This window comes from Salmo salar, unplaced genomic scaffold (assembly GCF_965601325.2).
Source record: "Salmo salar unplaced genomic scaffold, fSalSal1 ptg000321l, whole genome shotgun sequence".
Taxonomy (NCBI): Eukaryota; Metazoa; Chordata; class Actinopteri; order Salmoniformes; family Salmonidae; genus Salmo; species Salmo salar.
Genome location: NW_027675348.1, coordinates 178,729 through 188,017, shown reverse-complemented (window position 1 = coordinate 188,017; position 9,289 = coordinate 178,729). Strand labels below are relative to the sequence as shown.

Below are 9,289 nucleotides of genomic sequence, written 5' to 3'. Positions count from 1 at the left end.
GATAATTCAACCAGTGTGACCAGTGGGTTTCTTTAAATGAATGAATATGAAACTGCCTTAAATACAGATGTGAAGCACAGTATGTTTTAAATTCTCACTCAAAATATGCACTGCTCTATTTGAACGTCTCAATATAATATTATTATTTAATGAAAGGAATAAAAATACATTTGTATGCAAATAAAAAAGTATCTTAACTGCGTTTCCCTCCAGTCCGCAGACGGCGATGTGCGTCTTTAAGGCGATGCTGCAGCGTGACGTATAATCTAGTGGACGGAACGGATCAACAAACCAAGAGTCAGCCACCTTGGTAGCCTACAGCCGAAACATTTAGACTGTTTCTGTGCATATTTGCCTCTGTGTTTTAAATATACTTCTGACATCTAGTTAATAGACACCATTTAAATGTTATAGGTACATTGTTAGTCAACTAGCTGGCTTGATAAGTTAGCCTAGCACTAAACTAGTCGCTCATGCTAACTAGCTAGCTAGCTAACATCCCCGACCATGAGCTCACTGATGTATTCCTCGCCTACTAAAGAAGGGGAGGTCTGCTGGACGGAGAAAGAAGCTCTGTGGCTGAACATTGTCATGAAAGAGGAGAAGGAAGACGCGTTCAGAGTGAAGGAGGAGGGGGATGTTACTGTAAAAGAAGAGGAGGAAGAGAAAGAAGAGGATGCAGTTTTTGGAGTGAAGAAAGGGAGAGATAACGGTCATATTGACAGAGGAGTCAGGAGATCTGATTACCACCAGTAAGTACTGTCTTAAAACGGACTCTAACTGTCCAAAGGGTTTGAACGAATGTGTTGTTTTAAAGCAGCATACTGAAATTCTATACTTGAAAATGTTGTTCTGTACTCTAGGAATTTATGTTATAATATAATGTTAAAGCTAAATTTTAAATTGGGTGATTAAATCCCTGAATGCTGATTGGTTGACAGCCGTGGTATATCAGGCCGTATACCATGGGTATGACAACATGTATTTTTACTGTTCTGATTACGTTGGTAACCAGTTTATAATTGCAATAAGCCACCTCTGGTTTGTGATATATGGCCAATATACCACGGCTAAGGGCTGTATCCAGGCACTCTGTGTTGTGTTGTGCATAAGGACAGTCTTTACCCATGCTATATTGGCCATATACCACACTTCCTCTGGTCTTATTGCTTAACTGTAACATGTGTATACCATCAGAGTCCCCCCACCACAAAATCACAACTTAATTGTCTCACAGAATGGCAAACAAGTTATAAATGAAACTTTTGACGTGTGTCTATTGTAGGCCTTGCGTAGAGTGTGTATACCCGCAAAACTCAGATTTCTAAATGTTGGAGAAATACATAAAATAACATTTACATTTAAGACATTTAGCAGACGCTCTTATCCAGAGCGACTTACAAATTGGTGCATTCACCTTATAATATCCAGTGGAACAACCACTTTACAATAGTGCATCTAAATCTTTTAAGGGGGGGGGGGGGGTTAGAAGGATTACTTTATCCTATCCCAGGTATTCCTTAAAGAGGTGGGGTTTCAGGTGTCTCCGGAAGGTGGTGATTGACTCCGCTGTCCTGGCGTCGTGAGGGAGCTTGTTCCACCATTGGGGTGCCAGAGCAGCGAACAGTTTTGACTGGGCTGAGCGGGAACTGTGCTTCCTCAGAGGTAGGGAGGCGAGCAGGCCAGAGGTGGATGAACGGAGAGCCCTTGTTTGGGTGTAGGGCCTGATCAGAGCCTGAAGGTACGGAGGTGCCGTTCCCCTCACAGCTCCGTAGGCAAGCACCATGGTCTTGTAGCGGGTGCGAGCTTCAACTGGAAGCCAGTGGAGAGAGCGGAGGAACGGGGTGACGTGAGAGAACTTGGGAAGGTTGAACACCAGACGGGCTGCGGCGTTCTGGATGAGTTGTAGGGGTTTAGTGGCACAAGCAGGGAGCCCAGCCAACAACGAGTTGCAGTAATCCAGGCGGGAGATGACAAGTGCCTGGATTAGGACCTGCGCCGCTTCCTGTGTGAGGCAGGGTCGTACTCTGCGAATGTTGTAGAGCATGAACCTACAGGACCGGGTCACCGCCTTGATGTTAGTGGAGAACGACAGGGTGTTGTCCAGGGTCACGCCGAGGCTCTTAGCACTCTGGGAGGAGGACACAAGGGAGTTGTCAACCGTGATGGCGAGATCATGGAACGGGCAGTCCTTCCCCGGGAGGAAGAGCAGCTCCGTCTTGCCGGAGATGCCCAGCTCGGAGAGGGTGGAGAGGAGGATCTGATGGTTCACAGTATCGAAGGCAGCAGATAGGTCTAGAAGGATGAGAGCAGAGGAGAGAGAGTTAGCTTTAGCAGTGCGGAGAGCCTCCGTGACACAGAGAAGAGCAGTCTCAGTTGAATGCCCAGTCTTGAAACCTGACTGATTAGGATCAAGAAGGTCATTCTGAGAGAGATAGCAAGAGAGCTGGCCAAGGACGGCACGTTCAAGAGTTTTGGAGAGAAAAGAAAGAAGGGATACTGGTCTGTAGTTGTTGACATCGGAGGGATCGAGTGTAGGTTTTTTCAGAAGCATTGTTGACATGAAAAGGACATGTGTTATGGGGAGACTGAACATGTTAGCAAAAGGACAAGCGTTTTGGGGAGACTGAACATATTAGCCAAAGGACAAGTGTTTTGGGGAGACTGAACATATTAGCAAAAGGACAAACGTTTTGGGGAGACTGAACATATTAGCAAAAGGACAAGTGTTTTGGGGAGACTGAACATATTAGCAAAAGGACAAGCGTTTTGGGGAGACTGAACATATTAGCAAAAGGACAAGCGTTTTGGGGAGACTGAACATATTAGCAAAAGGACAAGCGTTTTGGGGAGACTGAACATATTAGCAAAAGGACAAGCGTTTTGGGGAGACTGAACATATTAGCAAAAGGACAAGCGTTTTGGGGAGACTGAACATATTAGCAAAAGGACAAGCGTTTTGGGGAGACTGAACATAGTAGCAAAAGGAAAGGCTAAACTAAAGAATTATCATTTAGAAAGTATGGTAATTATTACTTTAGAGATGAAGTGGGACACCAACAAAATGTTATTTACATTGGATCAAATACAGCCTATAACATGACATTATCTATTATTATAGAGCTCTGATCAGCCTATAACATGACATTATCTATTATTATAGAGCTCTGATCAGCCTATAACATGACATTATCTATTATTATAGAGCTCTGATCAGCCTATAAACATGATCTATTATTATAGAGCTCTGCTCAGCCTATAAACATGATCTATTATTATAGAGCTCTGATCAGCCTATAACATGATCTATTATTATAGAGCTCTGATCAGCCTATAACATGACATTATCTATTATTATAGAGCTCTGATCAGCCTATAACATGACATTATCTATTATTATAGAGCTCTGATCAGCCTATAAACATGACATTATCTATTATTATAGAGCTCTGATCAGCCTATAAACATGACATTATCTATTATTATAGAGCTCTGATCAGCCTATAACATGACATTATCTATTATTATAGAGCTCTGATCAGCCTATAACATGACATTATCTATTATTATAGAGCTCTGATCAGCCTATAACATGACATTATCTATTATTATAGAGCTCTGATCAGCCTATAAACATGATCTATTATTATAGAGCTCTGCTCAGCCTATAAACATGATCTATTATTATAGAGCTCTGATCAGCCTATAACATGATCTATTATTATAGAGCTCTGATCAGCCTATAACATGACATTATCTATTATTATAGAGCTCTGATCAGCCTATAACATGACATTATCTATTATTATAGAGCTCTGATCAGCCTATAAACATGACATTATCTATTATTATAGAGCTCTGATCAGCCTATAAACATGACATTATCTATTATTATAGAGCTCTGATCAGCCTATAACATGACATTATCTATTATTATAGAGCTCTGATCAGCCTATAACATGACATTATCTATTATTATAGAGCTCTGATCAGCCTATAACATGACATTATCTATTATTATAGAGCTCTGATCAGCCTATAAACATGACATTATCTATTATTATAGAGCTCTGATCAGCCTATAAACATGACATTATCTATTATTATAGAGCTCTGTTCAGCCTATAACATGACATTATCTATTATTATAGAGCTCTGATCAGCCTATAACATGACATTATCTATTATTATAGAGCTCTGATCAGCCTATAACATGACATTATCTATTATTATAGAGCTCTGATCAGCCTATAACATGACATTATCTATTATTATAGAGCTCTGATCAGCCTATAACATGACATTATCTATTATTATAGAGCTCTGATCAGCCTATAACATGACATTATCTATTATTATAGAGCTCTGATCAGCCTATAACATGACATTATCTATTATTATAGAGCTCTGATCAGCCTATAAACATGACATTATCTATTATTATAGAGCTCTGATCAGCCTATAACATGACATTATCTATTATTATAGAGCTCTGATCAGCCTATAAACATGACATTATCTATTATTATAGAGGTCTGATCAGCCTATAACATGACATTATCTATTATTATAGAGCTCTGATCAGCCTATAAACATGACATTATCTATTATTATAGAGCTCTGATCAGCCTATAACATGACATTATCTATTATTATAGAGCTCTGATCAGCCTATAAACATTATCTATTATTATAGAGCTCTGATCAGCCTATAAACATGACATTATCTATTATTATAGAGCTCTGATCAGCCTATAAACATGACATTATCTATTATTATAGAGCTCTGATCAGCCTATAACATGACATTATCTATTATTATAGAGCTCTGATCAGCCTATAAACATTATCTATTATTATAGAGCTCTGATCAGCCTATAACATGACATTATCTATTATTATAGAGCTCTGATCAGCCTATAACATGACATTATCTATTATTATAGAGCTCTGATCAGCCTATAAACATGACATTATCTATTATTATAGAGCTCTGATCAGCCTATAAACATGACATTATCTATTATTATAGAGCTCTGATCAGCCTATAACATGACATTATCTATTATTATAGAGCTCTGATCAGCCTATAACATGACATTATCTATTATTATAGAGCTCTGATCAGCCTATAACATGACATTATCTATTATTATAGAGCTCTGATCAGCCTATAAACATGACATTATCTATTATTATAGAGCTCTGATCAGCCTATAAACATGACATTATCTATTATTATAGAGCTCTGTTCAGCCTATAACATGACATTATCTATTATTATAGAGCTCTGATCAGCCTATAACATGACATTATCTATTATTATAGAGCTCTGATCAGCCTATAACATGACATTATCTATTATTATAGAGCTCTGATCAGCCTATAACATGACATTATCTATTATTATAGAGCTCTGATCAGCCTATAACATGACATTATCTATTATTATAGAGCTCTGATCAGCCTATAACATGACATTATCTATTATTATAGAGCTCTGATCAGCCTATAACATGACATTATCTATTATTATAGAGCTCTGATCAGCCTATAAACATGACATTATCTATTATTATAGAGCTCTGATCAGCCTATAACATGACATTATCTATTATTATAGAGCTCTGATCAGCCTATAAACATGACATTATCTATTATTATAGAGGTCTGATCAGCCTATAACATGACATTATCTATTATTATAGAGCTCTGATCAGCCTATAAACATGACATTATCTATTATTATAGAGCTCTGATCAGCCTATAACATGACATTATCTATTATTATAGAGCTCTGATCAGCCTATAAACATTATCTATTATTATAGAGCTCTGATCAGCCTATAAACATGACATTATCTATTATTATAGAGCTCTGATCAGCCTATAAACATGACATTATCTATTATTATAGAGCTCTGATCAGCCTATAACATGACATTATCTATTATTATAGAGCTCTGATCAGCCTATAAACATTATCTATTATTATAGAGCTCTGATCAGCCTATAACATGACATTATCTATTATTATAGAGCTCTGATCAGCCTATAACATGACATTATCTATTATTATAGAGCTCTGATCAGCCTATAACATGACATTATCTATTATTATAGAGCTCTGATCAGCCTATAACATGACATTATCTATTATTAAAGAGCTCTGATCAGCCTATAACATGACATTATCTATTATTATAGAGCTCTGATCAGCCTATAACATGACATTATCTATTATTATAGAGCTCTGATCAGCCTATAAACATGACATTATCTATTATTATAGAGCTCTGATCAGCCTATAACATGACATTATCTATTATTATAGAGCTCTGATCAGCCTATAAACATGACATTATCTATTATTATAGAGCTCTGATCAGCCTATAAACATGACATTATCTATTATTATAGAGCTCTGATCAGCCTATAACATGACATTATCTATTATTATAGAGCTCTGATCAGCCTATAAACATGACATTATCTATTATTATAGAGCTCTGTTCAGCCTATAAACATGATCTATTATTATAGAGCTCTGATCAGCCTATAAACATGACATTATGTATTATTATAGAGCTCTGTTCAGCCTATAACATGACATTATCTATTATTATAGAGCTCTGCTCAGCCTATAAACATGACATTATCTATTATTATAGAGCTCTGCTCAGCCTATAAACATGACATTATCTATTATTATAGAGCTCTGATCAGCCTATAAACATGACATTATGTATTATTATAGAGCTCTGATCAGCCTATAAACATGACATTCCCTGAGAGATTAGATTTGGAGCTCTTCATCATTTGTTTTTAAATCTCACCGTCACCAAGTTTATTATTAATGATGTAATGTTGTGAAAACTGACCTCAGGGTATTGAGGGATCTAGTCTAGATTAAACCTCATAGGAAGACATTTTTATTTAATGCAGGTTTCATTCAGGTCTCTGTTTAACTAGATACTCTGTTTGTCTTTGGCAGGAGAGAGACCAGACTCTGACAGCAGGAAGAGTTCCTCAGGGGAAACAGACCCAGAGACGCCTGACCAACACCACTGCTCCCACTGTGGAAAGAGTTTTAGGTGGTTAGGGAGCCTGAAAATGCATGAGAGAACACATACAGGAGAAAAGCCCTACCACTGTTCCCACTGTGGAAAGAATTTTACTCAGTTAGGATCCCTGGTTGGGCATGAGAGAACACACACGGGAGAGAAGCCTTACCACTGTTCTCACTGTGGAAACAGTTTTAGGTGGTTAGTGAGCCTGAAAACGCATGAGAGAATACACACAGGAGAAAAGCCTTTCCAATGTTCCCAGTGTGAAAAGAGTTTTAGGTGGTCGGGGAGCTTGAAAAAGCATGCGAGAAAACACACAGGAGAAAAGCCTTTCCAACATACTAATACACAGGAGGAGAAGACATACCACTGTTCTCATTGTGAAAAGACATTTTCCCAGTCAGAGGACCTGAAATCACACGAGAGAATAGAGAGGCTGTGTTCTGACTTGTGTTTCTGACTGAGAATTTGTCCACGGCCAGGATTCATAGGGCCAGGGTGTCCGCTATGGACGCCTGGAAAAAATCAGCAGTGGACATTTCTGAACGTTTATCCAACAGACCTGTACATCCATGAATGGATCTCTATAATGTGTAACTATTTCTGATGTATGTGTTGTGATGAATTGTTTAATAGATGTACTATGTTAGGTATATTTATCTGTGGTTTAATTTCAACAGATTTTACTGATGCTATTAGATTGCTGTGTGGGGGGAGTTTTATATATACAGTGCCTTCAGAAAGTATTCACACCCCTTGACTTGTCCCACATTTCGTTGTGTTACAGCCTAAATGTAAAAAATATTTTTATTTATTTTTATTTCACCTTTATTTAACCAGGTAGGCCAGTTGAGAACAAGTTCTCATTTGCAACTGCGACCTGGCCAAGATAAAGCATAGCAATTCGACACATACAACAACACAGAGTTACACATGGAGTAAAACAAACATACAATCAATTATACAGTAGAAAAATCTATATACAGCATGTGTAAATGAGGTAGGATAAGAGAGGTTAGGCAATAAATAGGCCATGGTGGCGAAGTAATTACAATATAGCAATTAAACACTGGAATGGTAGGATGTGCAGAAGATGAATGTGCAAGTAGAGATACTGGGGTTAAATGGATTCAATACCCCATAATGTCAAAGTGGAATTATGTTTTTGGAAATGTTTACACATTTAATTAAAAGCCTAAATAAGTTCAGGAGTAAAGATTTTGCTTAACAAGTCACATAAGTTGCATGGACTCACTGTGTGCAATAATAGTGTTTAACATGATATTTGAATGAATACCTCATCTCTGTTCCCCACACATACAATTATCTGTATTGTCTCTCAGTTGAGCAGTGAATTTCAAACACAGATTCAACCACAAAGGCCAGGGAGGTTTTCCAACGCCTCGCAAAGAAGGGCATGTATTGGTGGATGGGTAAAAAAAAGCAGACATTGAATATCCCTTTGAGCATGGTGAAGTTATTAATTACACTTTAGATGGTGTATCAATATACCCAGTCACTAACTCAGTTGCTGGAGAGGAAGGAAACCGCTCAGGGATTTCACCATGAGGCCAATGGTGACTTTAAAATAGTTAGTGTTTAATGATTGTGATATGAGAAAACTGCGGATGGATCAACAACATTGTAGTTACTCCACAATACTAACCTAAATGACAGAGTGAAAAGAAGGAAGCATTCCCAGTCAGAGGACCTGAAATCACATGAGAGAATAGAGAGGCTGTTGGCACTAAAGTAATACTACAAAAGAATGTGGCAAAGAAACAAACTTTATATCCTGAATACAAAGCGTTATGTTTGGGGAGGGTTTGGAGGGTTTGGCTGGCCGGGACGTCCTTGTCCCATTGTGCTCTAGCGACTCCTTGTGGTGGTCAGCATGCACGCTGACTTCGGTCGCCAGCTGGACAGTGTTTCCTCCGACGCATTGGTGTGGCTGTCTTCCGGGTTAAACGAGCAGTGTGTCAAGATGTGCAGTGCGGCTTGGCAGGGTCGTGTTTCAGAGGACACATGGCTCGACCTTCGCCTCTCCCCGGAGTCCGTAGGGGAGTTGCAATTGGATATCATGAAATTGGTGAGAAAAAGGTGTAAAAGTACAAAAAAAATATATATATATATACACTCGTACTGAAATTTGATTTTTCGATGATCTGGCAGATGTGAAAACCATGTAAACACCTGCAAGACTTCGGTTAGAAGTGAATCAC

At 38.2% G+C, this 9,289-nt stretch overlaps 1 long non-coding RNA gene across 1 annotated transcript; it reads left to right on the top strand.

Moving 5' to 3' along the window:
• The first annotated feature begins 283 nt into the window (after nucleotides 1-283).
• On the top strand, nucleotides 284-8,272 carry LOC145875704 (uncharacterized). The gene is made up of 2 exons (XR_014391303.1): nucleotides 284-752; nucleotides 6,995-8,272. It is a non-coding gene; the product is annotated as an uncharacterized LOC145875704 (long non-coding RNA).
• Nucleotides 8,273-9,289: the final 1,017 nt, after the last annotated feature.